Raw genomic sequence first — 15,339 nt, 5'->3', positions numbered from 1 at the left:
TTTAAAACTACTTACTAGGCAAATGCATCTTCACACACATCCATCTTTATGTATTGAGTGTTCTAGTCTTACAGTTATTTTCTTAAGACTGTCACTTTTCTATTCTCCAAGAGTGTAAGCATCTAACTAGAACCTAGCTTCTTTGGAATCTCTCTGGTTAAAGGAAATGCTTACATGTCATTGAAATACAGAGGTCTATAGAGTTAGAATAGATTTATTTGTGGCAGAGGATGGGTTTCTCACTCCAAGGATTGACTTGAATTTCAATCCCAGAGCATATGAAAGGCTGATCTTTCAGAGATTCATAAAATATTTGGAGATGTGTCTTTTCAGTTTTAACCTTTTAGCCATTTTGAGACTTAAGCAGTTACCATGTATCAGTTTAATGGCACAAAATTTCTGATTAGAAAGAAATCAATAAAGACTGTCATCATTCATTCTAGCCTGAAAAATAACAAGATATCATTTGTAATGATACACACCCCAAAAGATGTGTCGAGGGTGTCAGATGGTAATTTAATCATCTGTACATAAAGTATGGCTTGATGCATATTCAATCCTCTTCTCCAATGTACAGAGCATGACAATCTCCTTCCACTCAGCTCATGGCCAAGGTTGGATTCTCCAGGAAAGGGAACATTTTTCTGTTTGAAATTAAGTATTGATTTTCATTGATACATATTTATGAGGTATAGTATGATGACTTGATTAATGAATACCCTGTGCAAAAGCAAATTTTGGCCCTTAGCACTGTTGTTTTCATACACATTTATTATAATACCAATATTCAATCCTCGTGAATATTTATAAAAGCAAGGTGCTGGTTTGATAAGCATAGAGAGTGTGTTGTCAGTCTGACCAACAGGTAGGGTGGAGGCAGGACGGGTTCAGCCAGTCTCTCCCTTGGGGCTGAGTGGGATGGTGAGTGTTGACCTGTCCATCGGAGAGAAGCACGCTGAGCTGGGAGCCCTGTCAAGGCATGAACTCGATTTGTTGCATCAGGAGTGGACTTATATAGGTTGGGGTGACAGGGGGATGGGGTGAGGATAGTGGGCCAATGAGATGATGCCTTCCTCAGCAGTTACTAGGCAGAGGACATTCTAGGTTGGGTAGTGCTGAGTCACTCGTATGCAGAAGTCATGTCCAAGGATAGGTCGCCAAACTTGAGCTAGGCTAGGGAAGTTACACTGGGCTTCACACCCAGGCCTTATGGGGCCCAACAGTGTGTGCTGGTCCAATTGGAATAATTACTGTTTTATTTTCATATTATCTTTTTATATGCAGGTTTTGTATTCCTCTCTTGTGTTTCAGATGGATGACAGGCAAGTAGCTGTGAATTGGTGTTGTAGAAAACTAGAATGCACCTCCTTACAAAGACTTTTGTGCAGTCTCTCTAGCACCTGGACGAGTGGATGTCTTGGATATTCCTTTGAATGTTAGTTACAGCCCTGTCGTTAAACCTCTTATACTTCACATGCATCATTCTGCTCTAATGGGGGTATTTAGCACTTTCCCAGCATCCCTTCCAACAAACCACAATAACTATTGAGTAATCATGTTTTGTCTTGATACCTGGATTTCACTTCTCTTGCCCCACATGCTTGCAGTTGTCTTATACAGCCTTGGTTTTTAACTCTCCCTATCTCTCTAATCTAAGGTTTGTTAAGTTCATGGTTTCAATTTCTGTAATGCCCAAGACTGAGGTGCTAGCTACATATGCTGAGAACTTTTTTGATGGTGGGGACTCTGTAGTCCTGTTGCACATGTAAGGCATGGTACCAATAATTATATCAAGACAACTAATTTTCTAATTTGTTAATCCATGAATTGATTGGTTGATTCATGAGTGTAAAGTCCTTCTTACTTAAAAAACTCTTTAAGTTCACATCTCTTAATGGTTTAGTAGGGACATTTATATCATAGCCACCAATCAGTTTAGCACTTAACAATTTTGTTAAATTCTCTCTCTCTCTCTCTCTCTCTCTCTCTCTCTCTCTCTCTCTCTCTCTCTCTCTCTCTCTCTCATTTCTGCCTGCTGTCTCTTGATGTGTTCCTTTCGCCTTATTTATAGTTGTTATTATATTTCCTGCTGCTTTCCCAAGCACATTTACACTATTGTTCTTCCTTTACAGCATCTCTTTACAAGCAAATAAAAATATTTAACAAATATTTTTCTCCGTTTATAGAAATTTTCTGTGATTTCTGGCATATTGTATTGAAATCTGTTTGTGAAGATAGTTAAAGCAATGCCCTAAACTTCTCGTTATAATTTTAAAAATCATTTATTGTATACTATTGTTAAAAGTACCTGTGCTTAGATGAATAAAGGAACTCACTGCACATGGACCACCTAGAGTTCTCCACAGAGCACGCTCATCTCCAGAGTAGCAGCATCTTTTGCCTAGTCAAGGAGTATAGCAGGTGCCTTTTGTTGCAGATATGTTGTGTCTTCTCAAGGTCATGAGAAGATGAATCCAGTTCACTGCCTTGATAGTTGAATGTGAATGTTCAATGGGAATCTCAAGGTAGAGTCCAATAATGCATGTGTTACCATTAGTCCCCCCTTTTTTGTGGGGAGCATTGAGACAGAGATTCTCTGTATAGCTTTGGAGCCTGTCCTAGAACACACTCTGTATACCAGGCTGGCCTGGAACCCAGATCCACCTGCCTGTGCCTCCTGAGTGAGTGCTGGGATTAAAGATGTGCACCATTGCTGCCCAGCCGTCAATCCCTTTATATAAACGAGGGAGCTATGAACTCAGAAAGGTTATCTAACCCATTTTATCCCACTGAGTATTTAGACACAGAAGGTCTAAACTACCCTTCCTTGTTCTAAGAGTGTCCTTTCTAGAAACCATGATTTGGAACATTTACATTTTGCTGAGCTATTTAGTTTTCTTTTCCCTTTTTTGTTAAATATGTTTATTGTTGAGTTATAGTGGTAATAATATTTATCATAGACTCTGTGATCCATTGGCTATGTGATTTAAAACAAAATACTGAATTATGTTGGTCTCATTCATTTCATACATGAAATCATTGTATGAGTTGCAGTGATAAAATGTGTATGCAATTATAAAGTTTAGAGCTATAATTCTCCTTATTTGTTTACAGGTATTATATAGAATCAGATGATAATGATTGTGCATGTCCATCAAATGGATGGCAGTCTAATACCTTGTCAATAAAGTTTTTAGATAAACAATGTTCTGTTTATTTTGAAGGCCTCCATCTTTGCTGCTGTTACTAGACTGCATCCATTTTATCATAACTTTTGTGTGTTATTATTTTTTCATAGATCCATGTAGGCCCTGTGCTTGCACCTTCAATCTCTGTGAAGTCATATACTCCTTGCTTGGTTGATTCAAAGGGCCTTGTTCTCCTTATATCTCTATCCTTTCTGGTTCTTATAATCTTTTGACCTCCTCTTCTACAGGAGTCACTATGCACTGAGGGGAGGGATTTGATGGAAACTTCCAATTCAGACTCTGCATAATGTCTGGCTGTGGGTCTCTGCATTTGTTCCCATCTGCTACCAGAGAAAGCCTATCTGATGATGACTGGATAAGACACTGATCTACGAGTATAGCAGAATATCATTAAAAATCATTTCATTGAATTTTTTTAGACCAGTAATAGTTGGTTTTACCTTAGGTCTCTGGATTATCTAGTCTCTGGTTCTTGGTTACCCCTACTGTGTTTGGTATGAGTTCCTTCTTATGGAGTGGGCTTTAAGTCAAACCGGACATTGATTGACTATTCCCACAAGTTCTTTGCCACTGTTGTCCTAGCATATTTTGTATACAGGATAGATGTAGGACAAAGGTTTTGTGACTGGGTTGGTGTCCACACATCTCTTTTGGTAGCCTTCAGGGTACCTTCCTGAACCAAAGAGACTAGAATGTAGGGGTAAGTTTCCATGTAGGCACAAGCTCAACTTTTCCATGTTCAATGAGTTGTTTGGGTGTTTTCTTGGCAATGGGGACCTGCTGTTAGTATGTAGAGAACAATCCTTTTTCTTAGCAACAGCCTGGGCTGTTTGGAGATTTCTATTGGGCCCCCCTTGGCCAACAACCCAATTGAATGCAGTGCATTCCCACCACTGCAAGGCTTACCTGGCTACAAAAGATGTCCAGTTGAGACTCTGTATCCTCTAAGATAAAGTGGCCTCATTAGGATTAGGTTCATAGAGTAGAGGAAGTTTTCACTGCATTAGTTTTCCATACCTTGACCCAAATACCCCCAATTTCACCTGTCTTTCTCCATATTCTCTGCCTTAATTCTATCCCCCTAACCTGATATCACCACATTTGTCCCCACTTGCCCCCAGGTTACCCTAAAAAGTCTATTTTATTTTACTCTCCCAAGGAAACCAGGTTCCCCCTAGATATTTATCTTTCACTAACCTCTCTGGGTCTCAGGACTGTAGCTTGCTTATCATTTACTAAATGTCTTATATCCACTTACAAGTGAATATATACCATATTTGCCTTTCAGGGTCTCTGTTACCTCACCCAGGATGATTTTTTTCTAGTTTCATCCATTTGATATTGTGTGATATTTGATTGTATTCTGATACTCTCAAGACTGATAATAGTTTGTTTTGAATTAGAGAGTAGAGTTAGCTACTAACTGATTAAAATTAACCACAGAGGTTTTGAAGAACTGAGGACAGATAGAGAGACAGAAAGTAGTAGCATGGGGCTTAGACAGGGTCTCTCCCCTTTTGGATGGAGGAAGGAGAGAGAGGAGGTCACTGGTTGCTTCTCTGATCATTCAGATTCTTACCCCAATATCTGACTCCTGATTTTTCATTGATTAAGAATAATTAGATAAACACATCAATTTACCTATAAATTTCATGATATCATTAAAAAACTGAGTAATAGTTCATTATGTAAACAAATTTTCTTTACACATTTTTCTGTTGAGGGATATCGAGGTTGTTACTGGCTATTATAAATAAAGCCACAATGAACATGCTTGAGCAAGAGTCCTTGTGGTAGGTTGGAGTGTACTTTGGGTATATGCAGTGATGGAGTGTTCCTTTTGCTCTCCTTGCCAGTATGAGCTGTCACTGATATTATTCATCTTAGTCATTCTGACATGTAAGATGGAATCTCAAAGTAGTTTTGATTTGCATATCCCTGATGTCTAAGGATGTTGAACATTTCTTTAAGTGTTTCTTAACCATTTGAAATTTCTCTAGTGAGAATTATCTGTTAAGATCTGTATCACATTTTTAATTGGATTATTTGCTTTTTTTATTTCTAGTTCTTGAGTTCTTCATATATTTTGGACTTTTAAAAATTTAATTAATTTATTTTACATCCCAACTACAGTTTTCCCTCCCTCCTTTCTTCCCATTCCCTTCCCCTTCCCATCTACACCTCCCTCCTTTAATCCACTCCTTTGTTTCTGTTCAAATAGGGCCAGGCCTCCCATGGATATCAACAAAGCATGGCATATCAAGTTGCAGTAAGACTAAGTACCTTCCCTTGTATTTAGGCTGGGCAAAACCATCCAGTAGGAGAAATAGCTTTCCAAGAGCCAGCCAAAGCATTAGAGACAGCTCCTGTTCCCATTGTTAGGAGCCCCACAAATAGACCAAGCTATACAACTGTCACATATATCCAGAGAGCTTAAATTAGTCCCATGTAGGATCCCTGGTTGTTGCTTCAGACTCTGTGAGATCCTATGATCCCAGGTTAGTTGATTCTGTGGGTTCCTTCCTTCCTTCCTTCCTTCCTTTTTCTTTTTTCCTTCTTTCTTTCTTTCTTCCTTCCTTCCTTCCTTCCTTCCTCCTCTCTCTCTCTCTCTCTCTCTCTCTCTCTCTCTCTCTCTCTCTCTCTCTCTCTCTCTCTCTCTTTCTTTTGAGAAAGGGGTTTTCTCTGTAGCTTTGGTGACTGTCCTGGAACTCACTCTGTAGACCAGGATGGCCTCAAACTCACAGAGATCCACCTGTCTCTGCCTCTCGAGTCCTGGGATTAAAGGTGTACGCTACCACTGCCAGGCTCTGTGTGGGTTTTCTTGTGATGTCCTTGACTCCTCTGGCTCCTACTATCCTTCCCTCTTTTCAGCAAGATTACCCTAGCTCAACCTAATGTTTGGCTATGGGTCTCTATATCTTTTTCCATAAGTTCCTAAATGAAGGTTCTCTGATAACAATCGGGATATTCACCAATCTGATTACAGGCGATGGCCAGTTCAGGCTACCTATCCATTATTGCTATGAGTTTTAGCTGGGGTCATCCTTGTAGATTTGTGGGAGTTTCCCTTGCATCAGGTTTCTACCTGACCCTGAAAGGCCTCTTTTTCTAGTCCTGTCTTTCTATATTCTCTCCCTATACCCATACCCTAACTTGAACCCTCACGTTCTCATGCCCACCTACCCACAGTCCACCCAAGAGATCTCTTCTGTTTCCCCTTTCCAAGGAGATCTATGTGTATCCTCTTGGACCCTTCTTGCTACTGAGCCTCTCTGGGTCTGTGGATTGTAGCATGATTATTCTTTACTTTACAGTTAATATTCACTTATATACATGCCATGTTTATCTTTTTGGGTCTTGGTTACCTCATTCAGGATGATTTTTTTCTTCTAGTTTCATCAATTTTCCTGAAAATTTCATGATTATTTTTTACCACTGAGTAATACTTGATTGTGTAAATATACCATATTTTATTTATCCATTCTTTGGATGAGGGGCATTTAGGTTGTTTCCAGGTTCTAGCTATTACAAATAAAGCTGTTATGGACATAGCTGAGTAACTGTCCTTGTGGTATGATTGAGCTTCTTTTGGGTATATGCCCAAGAGTGATATAGCTGGGTATTGAGGTAGATTGAGTCTCAATTTTCTGAGAAAATGCCATATTGATTCTGAAAGTGGCTGTACAAATGTTCAGTTCCACCATCAGTGGAGGAATATTCATTCCCCTTTCTCCACATCCTCACTAGCATAAGCTGTCATTTGTGTTTTTGATCTTAGCCATTCTGACAGGTGTAAGATTGAATCTCAGAGTTGCTTTAATTTGCGTTTCCAAGATGGCTAAGGATGATGAACATTTCTTTAAGTATATCTCATCTTTTTGAGATTCTTCTGTTGAGAATTCTCTGTTTATGTCTGTATCCCATTTTTAATTGGATTATTTAGCTTTTTGATTTCTAGTTTCTTGAGTTCTTTATACATTTTGGAGACTATCCCTCTGTTGCATGTGAGGTTGGTAAAGATCTTTTCCCTTTCTGAAGGCTGCCATTTTGTCCTACTGACATTGTTCTTTGCCTCACAGAGGCGTTTCAGTTTCATGAGGTCCCATTTATTAATTGTTGATCTTAATTCCTGAACTTTTGGAGTTCTATTCAGGAAGTTGTTTTCTGTGCCAGTGTGTTCAAGGCTGTTCCCCACTGTCTGTTCTTTCAGTGCAGTGTAGCTGGATTTATGTTGAGGTCTTAGATCTACTTGGACTTGAGTTTTGTGCAGAACGATAGACATGGATCTATTTGTATTCTTCTACATGTTGACATCCAGTTATGCCAGAACCATTTCTTGAAAATGTTTCTTTTTGCCATTGTATGGTTTTGGCTTTTTTTTTTTAAAATGAAAAATCAAGTGTCCATAGGAGTGTGAATTTATGTCTGGGTTTTCAGTTTGATTCCATTGATCCATGTGTCTGGTTTTATGACAATACTGTGCTGTGTTTGTTACTACACCTCTATAGTAGAGCTTGAAATCAGGAATAGTGATGTATCCACCAGTTCTTTTATTGTACAGGATTGTTTTAGCTATCCTGGGTTTTTTTCCCTTATAAGTTGAGTATTGTTCTTTCAAGGTCTGTAAAGAATTGTGTTTAAATTGTGATGGATATGGTATTGAGTCTGTAGATTGCTTTTGGTAAGATTGCTATTTTTACTATGTTAACCCTTCCAATTCATGAGCATGAGTGATTTTTCCATCTTCTGTTGTCTTCTCCAAATTCTTTCTTCAAAGACTTGAAGATTTTTTTTTTTTTTTTTTTGTTTTTCGAGACAGGGTTTCTCTGTGTAGCTTTGCGCCTTTCCTGGAACTCACTTGGTAGCCCAGGCTGGCCTCAAACTCACAGAGATCCGCCTGCCTCTGCCTCCCGAGTGCTGGGATTAAAGGCGTGCGCCACCACCGCCCGGCTAAGGTGAAGATTTTATTATACAAGTGTTTTACTTGGTTAGAGTTACTCAACATACTTCATATTATATAGTTTTACAGTGGAAAAGTGTTGTTTTCCCTGACTTCTTTCTCAGTACATTTATAATTTGTATATAGGATGACTACTGATTTTTTTATAGTTAATCTTATATCCAGTCACCTTGTTTGTTAGCTGTATGAATTCCCTGATGGAATTTTTAGGGCCACTTACATATATTATTATATCATCTGCAAATAATGATACTTTGACTTTTCCTTTATAATTTGATCTCCTTCAGTTTGCTTTAGCTAAAACACCAAGTACTATTTTGAGTAGATAGGAGAGAGTGAAAAACATTATCTTGTTAGTGATTTTGGTGGAATTTCTTTGAGGTTTCTCTTTATTTAATGATGCTGGCTACAGGCTTATTGTAAATAGTCCTTATTATATTAAATATATCCCTTATATCTCTTAATCTCTCCAGGACTTTATCATGAAGGGGTGTTGGATTTTGTCATATGCTTTTTCAGCATCTAATGAGATAATCAAGTTTTTTTCTTTCAGTTTGTTTATATGGTGGATTACATTGACAGATTTTTATATGCTTAGCTACCCATGCATCTCTGGGATGAAGTCTACTTGATCATGGTGGATGATTTTTTTTGATGTGTTCTTGCATTTGGTTTGCCAGTATTTTATTATTTTGCATCAATGTTCATGAGGGAGATTTGTCTGTAATTCTCTTTCTTTGTTGCATCTTTGTGTGGTTTGGGTATCAGGGTGATTGTAGCCTCATAAAAAGAGTGGGCAATGTTCCTTCTGTTTTTATTGTGTGGAGCAATCTGAGGAGTTTTGCACTGACACCATCTGGCCCTGGGCTTTTTTTGATTGGGAGACTTTTAATGACTGCTTCTATTTCCATAGGAGTTTAGGTCTATTTAAATTGTTTATTTGATTTTGATTTAATTCGAGTATATGGTACCTGTCCAGAAAATTGTTCATTTCTTTTACATTTTCCAATTTTGTGGAGTACACATTTTTGAAGTATGACCTGATGATTCTCTGGATTTCCTCATTGTCTGTTGTTATGTCTACCTTTTCATTTCTGATTTTGTTAATTTGGATGCTCTCTCTCTGCATTTTGGTTAGTTTGGATAAGGGTTTGTCTATCTTGTTGATTTCCTCAAAGAACCAACTCTTTGTTTCATTGATTCTTTGTATTGTTCTCTTTATTTCTATTTTATTGATTTCAACCCTCAGTTTGAGTATTTCCTGTCATCTCCTCCTTGTGGGTGAATTTGCTTCTTTTTGTTCTAGAGCTTTCAGGTGTGCTGTTAAGTTGCTAGTGTGAGATTTCTCCAACTTCTTTTTGTGGACATATAGTGCTATGAATTTTTCTCTTAGTACTGCTTTCATAGTGTCCCATAGGTTAGGGTATGTTGTACTTTCTTTTTCATTGAATTCTAGTAAGTCTTTAATTTCTTTCTTTATTTCTTTCTTGATCCATTGGTGATTCAGTTGAGCATTATTCAGTTTCCATAAGATTGTTGGCTGTCTGTAATTTGTGTTGTTGTTGAATTCTAACTTTACAGCATGGTGGTCTGATAAAATACAGGAGGTTATTCCAATTTTTGAGATTTGCTTTGTGACTGAGTATGTGGTCAATTTTATGGAAGTTTCCATATGGTGTTGAGAAGAAGGTATGTTCTTTTGTGTTTGGGTCCATTTGAGTCATAATATCTGTTAGTTCCCTCATTTGTCTGTTAAGTTTTTGACTGGCAGACCTGTCCACTGGTGAGAGTGGGGTGTTGCAGTCTCCCATTATTAGTGTGTGGGGTTTGATGTACAATTTAAGATTTAGTAATATTTCTTTTACATATGTGGGTATCCTTTTATCTGGGGCATAAATGTTCAGAATTGAGATTTCATCTTGATGGATTTTCCCTGTGATGAACATTAAATGTCCTTTTTGATCTGTGTTGATTGATTTTAGTTTGAAGTCTATTTTGTTAGATATAAGAATACCTACACCTGTTGTTCAAATTTCTAAAGGTCTTAAATGGTCTTTTAATAAAAAACCCAGAGTCAGATATTGGAGTAAATGTTGAAAGATCAAAGTGACATTGAAACAAGTCACTGTTGGGTCCAGGGTCACATAATAATAGTGGACAGACCACAAAGTCTATTAAACCAGAAGCAAACTTTCTTCCAGAAAAATAAAAATAAAAAAATTTAAATAAATAAAATAAAACATCTCAGGGCACAAAAGCTTATCAGTTATCTGAGACCACAGCCAATGTTGGAATTCTGGGGCTGTGGCTATGGAGGCAGGTACTGGCCCCTTTTATAGTGTCAGGCACGGGATGCATGCTAGGAGTCACGTAGAAACATCAGGCATGGGATGCATGCTAGAAGTCATGTAGAAATAACCATTAAAAGTTAGCATTGGTAACAGGCAATTGTTGGCTATAAGGGGCAAGGGGGTTAAATGTTAACCCCTGACTATTGACAGAGGAGCTGGCTGAAACGCAGTCAGCCATTGTTAGCAGTTAACCTTTAGAGCTGATGACTGTCAGTTTTTATCTCTTAAGCTTATAATTTTATATTTCTATATTCCTGGACCCTTCATCATAGCTACTACTTACCTCGCCAATTCCATGAATCCTCTGACTGAATGTCTCTGAGTCCTAAGCCAAAAGGGATCCAGCCGAAAGGGGCTTCCAGCTAAAAAGGCTCTAGCCAAAAAAGCTTCAGCCGAAAAGGGCTCTAGCCAAAAGGACTTCAGCCGAAAAGGCCTTCAGCAGAAAAGTCTTCAGCCAAAAAGCCTTTAGCTAAAAGGGCTTTCAGTTGAAAAAGGGCTTTAGCAGAAAAAGGCTTTAGTTCCTGTCTCCTCAGGCCTTATATACATTTATCTGCTCAACCATATTACTTACTTCCTAGTGCTGGGATTAAAGATGTGTGTGCTTCTCAAATATTAGTTACAGAGGCATAAAATCTCTAGTGCTGGGATTAAAGGCCTGTGATTCCCAACTACTGGGATTAAAGGTGTGTGCTACCACTACCTGGCTCTGTTTCTCTCCTAGACTTAATCAGTCTCATGTAATCCAGGGTGGCTTTGAACTCACAGAGATCCGGATAGATCTCTATCTCCCAAATGCTAGGATTAAAGGTGTGTGCCCACTGCTCGGCATCTGTTAAATTTAGTGGCTGGTTCTGTTCTCTGATCTTCAGGCAAATTTTATTATGGTACACAATATATCACCATAGATAAGTAGGTATCTCTTAGTGTCTGTATAACCACTGTCTAAGACCTTCTGGCTTTCAGAGTCTCCTGCTGTGGGATGTTCTGTAGGTCCTGTGGGAGCCCATTCTCAGGTTCTTTGTGGCGTTACCCAGCAGGTCCGTATAGAGGATGATTAGGACCATGGGCCTGAGTGCAGGTGTTTGAGATGGTCTGCACTTGGCTGTGCTGGGGGATGGTCTGTATGTCAAGTTGCTCTGATTGGTTAATAAATAAAACCTGATCGGCCGTGGCTAGGCAGGATAAAAGGACAGAAAGGCAGAAGGAGACGCTGCAGCCGCCGCAATGACCAGAGAGACTGCAGCCGCCGCCATGACCAGAGACACTGCAGCCGCTGCCATGACCAGCAGCATGTGAAGACGCCAGTAAGCCACCAGCCACATGGCAAGGTATAGATGTATGGAAATGGATCAATGTAAGATAAAAGCACAGTTAGCAAGATAAGGACAGTTGGCAAGAGGCCTGCCACGGCCATACGGTTTGAAAAGCAATATAAGTGTCTGTGTTTACTTGGTTGGGTCTGAGCGGCTGTGGGACTGGCGGGTGACAGAGATTTGTCCTGACTGTGGGCGAGGCAGAAAAATCAAGCTACATTTGGCGCCCGAACTTGGGGCTAAAGAAAAAAAAGGGCTAAAGAAAAAAAAGGGAAGAAAAAAAAAAAAAGAGGGACTAAAGAAAAAGGACAAATGAACAGGGATAAAGGCCGGTGTTATGAAAAAAAAAAAATACTAAAGACAAAGTCCCTTAACCAAGAGGCGCTCCAATAAAGTGTGATCTGAGAAGAATCCTCGCGTGGTGGTAAAGAGGATTCAGAACTCAACACACGGAGCGGTGACGTCGGTAAGTTCTCCAGGAATGGTGACGTTGGTATTAAAGAGAATATAAAAAATAAGCCATGTAAAGATGGATATCACACAGAGAGTTTGGATTATATTGTCTTTGGGATTTTTAACTGCAGAAAAACATTTGATCGTAAAAGATGTTGAGTTAAACCAATATGTATATATTAAAGATATCTTGACTTTAAAATTTGGATATAAGGATGTGTTACTTTGGAAAGGAGACTCTGTTTTTGTCTCTACAGAAAGCCAGAGGCTATGGATTTTTTCCAGATTGAGATACATCAGGTTTGATCAGCCAAGACCACCTGAAAGGTCTCCGATGACACCATGGCCCAGATGATCCAACATCCAGAATCGTTTCAAGGCAACTGGCTCAGACGATACGGTCTCACGGACTACTCCATGATCCTAAAATTTTCTTTGCATCCCCATAAGATACAGCGCCCCCCTCCAGCAGGAAGTAGTTAAGAGAAGCTACGCCCAAATTCCCAAATATACCAAGCTGACTTTGGAGATGTGTAAAAGTTAAAACCTTCCTTTTAAAAAAAAAAAGAAAGGGGAAGTGCTGTGGGATGTTCTGTAGGTCCTGTGGGAGCCCATTCTCAGGTTCTTTGTGGCGTTACCCAGCAGGTCCGTATAGAGGATGATTAGGACCATGGGCCTGAGTGCAGGTGTTTGAGATGGTCTGCACTTGGCTGTGCTGGGGGATGGTCTGTATGTCAAGTTGCTCTGATTGGTTAATAAATAAAACCTGATCGGCCGTGGCTAGGCAGGATAAAAGGACAGAAAGGCAGAAGGAGACGCTGCAGCCGCCGCAATGACCAGAGAGACTGCAGCCGCCGCCATGACCAGAGACACTGCAGCCGCTGCCATGACCAGCAGCATGTGAAGACGCCAGTAAGCCACCAGCCACATGGCAAGGTATAGATGTATGGAAATGGATCAATGTAAGATAAAAGCACAGTTAGCAAGATAAGGACAGTTGGCAAGAGGCCTGCCACGGCCATACGGTTTGAAAAGCAATATAAGTGTCTGTGTTTACTTGGTTGGGTCTGAGCGGCTGTGGGACTGGCGGGTGACAGAGATTTGTCCTGACTGTGGGCGAGGCAGAAAAATCAAGCTACAGTCTCCATTGAAAAATCAGGTGTTATTATGATGGGTCTGCCTTTATATGTTACTTGGCCTTTTTTTCTTTGCAGCTCTTAATATTTTTCTTTATTCTGGATGTTTAGTGTTTTGATTATTATGTGTCAAGTGGACTTTTATTTTGGATCCAGTCCATTTGGTATTCTGTAAGCTTCTTGTATTTTCATAGGCATTTCCTTCTTTAGGTTGGGAAAGTTTTCTTCTATGATTTTGTTGAATATATTTTCTGTGTTTTTGAAAGCTGGTATTCTTCTTCTTCTATTCTTATTATTGTTAGGTATGGTCTTTTCATGGTGTCCCAGATTTCCTGGATGTTTTGCATTATGACTTTGTTGGCTTTAATGTTTCTTTTTGTTAGCTTTAATGTTTTTTTTGACTAGTAAATCTATTTCCTCTACCCTATCTTCAATTCCAGAGATCCTTTCTTTCATCTCTTGCATTCTGTTGTTTATGCTTGTATCTGTAGTTCCTGTTAATTTTCTCAGATTTTTCTATTTCCAGAATTTCCTCAGTTTGTGTCTTCCTTATTGCTTTTATTTCAATTTTCAGGTCTTGAACTGTTTCCTTCACCTGTTTGATTGCTTTTTCTTGATTTGGTTTTCTTGACTGTATTTAAGGGATTTATTGATTTCTTCCAACTTTTTGTTTGTTTTTTTCTTTGATTTCTTTAAGGGAATATTTCATTTCCTCTTTAAAGGCCTCTATCATCTTCATAGAATCATTTTTAAGGTTGTTTTCTTCTGCTTCTATGTTGGGATGTTAAGGCCTTGCTGTTGTAATCCACTAGATTCTGATGGTGCCATATTGCTCTTTATGTTGTTGAATGTATTCTTAAACTGGCTTCTACCCATCTCTTCCTCCAATTGGTGCAAGTGGTGTCTGTATCTTAGGAGCTGCTCTTGGTTCCATCAGCATTGGGTGTGTCTGTGTCTCAGGGAGCTTCTGGGGTCTAAGGAGATGGGTGGGTTTGTGGATGGAGTGGGACTTGTAGGTTGCATGGTCCTATGTGGGATGGTGGTGGGCTGGCCTTCCTGCAGTAGTCTTGCCTGCTGGCCTGAAACTCTTGATTCAATCACAGCTGTTAGAGTCTGTCTCAGGGAGCTGCTGAGGTCTAGGAGGATGGGTGGATTTGGAGGACTGAGTGGGGCTTGTAGACTTCAGAGTCCAATGGGGGGTGGTGATGGACAGGCCTGTTGCAGGAGTCCTGCCTCTGGCCTGCAACTGGGGCTGCAATGGGTAGGGGTAGGGGAGCACAGATTATGTCCCTGGGCCTAGGGCTTAGGGGGTGGGGTGACCTGCTGGAAAAACAGCCACTCACCTCTTGGTCCAATTGGAGCTGGTGGAGTCTGTGTCTCAGGGAGACGCTAAGGTCTCAGGCAATGGGTGGTTTGGGGTACTGAGTGGGGCTTGTAGACTTCAGGTTCCAGTGGGGTTTTGGGGTACTGAGTGGGGCTTGTAGATTACAGGTTCCAGTGGGGGCTTGGGGGGATGAGTGGGGCTTGAAGACTACAGGTTCCAGTGGGTGTTTGGGGGACTGAGTGGGTCTTGTAGACTACAGGTTCCAGTGGGTGTTTGGGGGACTGAGTGGGGCTTGTAAACTACAGGTTCCAGTTGGAGTTTGGGGGACTGAGTGGGGCTTGTAGACTACAGGTTCCAGTGGGGTTTAGGGGACTGAGTGGGGCTTGTAGACTACAGGTTCCAGAAAATAAAAAAAAAATCAGTTTTTGTGTGTATTCTTATCAGGCTAACCATTCTAGAGATTGACTAGAAACACAATTAAGTTTCAACAGCAATTTTGATATGTATGTTTGAACTAAGTTTTAATATAAATTATAGATTGTATTTTTATCAAAATTTTTATATTAACATTTCAGGGAAATCCTGGTTATAAC

At 39.8% G+C, this 15,339-nt stretch overlaps 1 protein-coding gene across 4 annotated transcripts in view; it reads left to right on the top strand.

Moving 5' to 3' along the window:
• Nucleotides 1–15,339, top strand: part of LOC143266964 (STAM-binding protein-like) — an 89,828-nt gene that overhangs the window by 56,946 nt on the left and 17,543 nt on the right. Inside the window, exon 1 of one of the 4 annotated variants that reach the window (XM_076543028.1) lies at nt 11,593–13,222. The exons of 2 other annotated variants lie outside the window; for them this stretch is intronic. The gene's annotated coding sequence lies outside the window, so the exon portion shown is untranslated. Of the gene's footprint in view, nt 1–11,592; nt 13,223–15,339 lie in introns of those variants that run through there. One more of the 4 variants, XM_076543032.1, reaches the window with a different exon arrangement.

The sequence above is a fragment of the Peromyscus maniculatus genome, chromosome 1, assembly GCF_049852395.1.
Source record: "Peromyscus maniculatus bairdii isolate BWxNUB_F1_BW_parent chromosome 1, HU_Pman_BW_mat_3.1, whole genome shotgun sequence".
Lineage (NCBI taxonomy): Eukaryota > Metazoa > Chordata > Mammalia > Rodentia > Cricetidae > Peromyscus > Peromyscus maniculatus.
The sequence above is the reverse complement of the archived record's forward strand: the minus strand, read 5'-3'. Positions and strand labels throughout refer to the sequence as shown.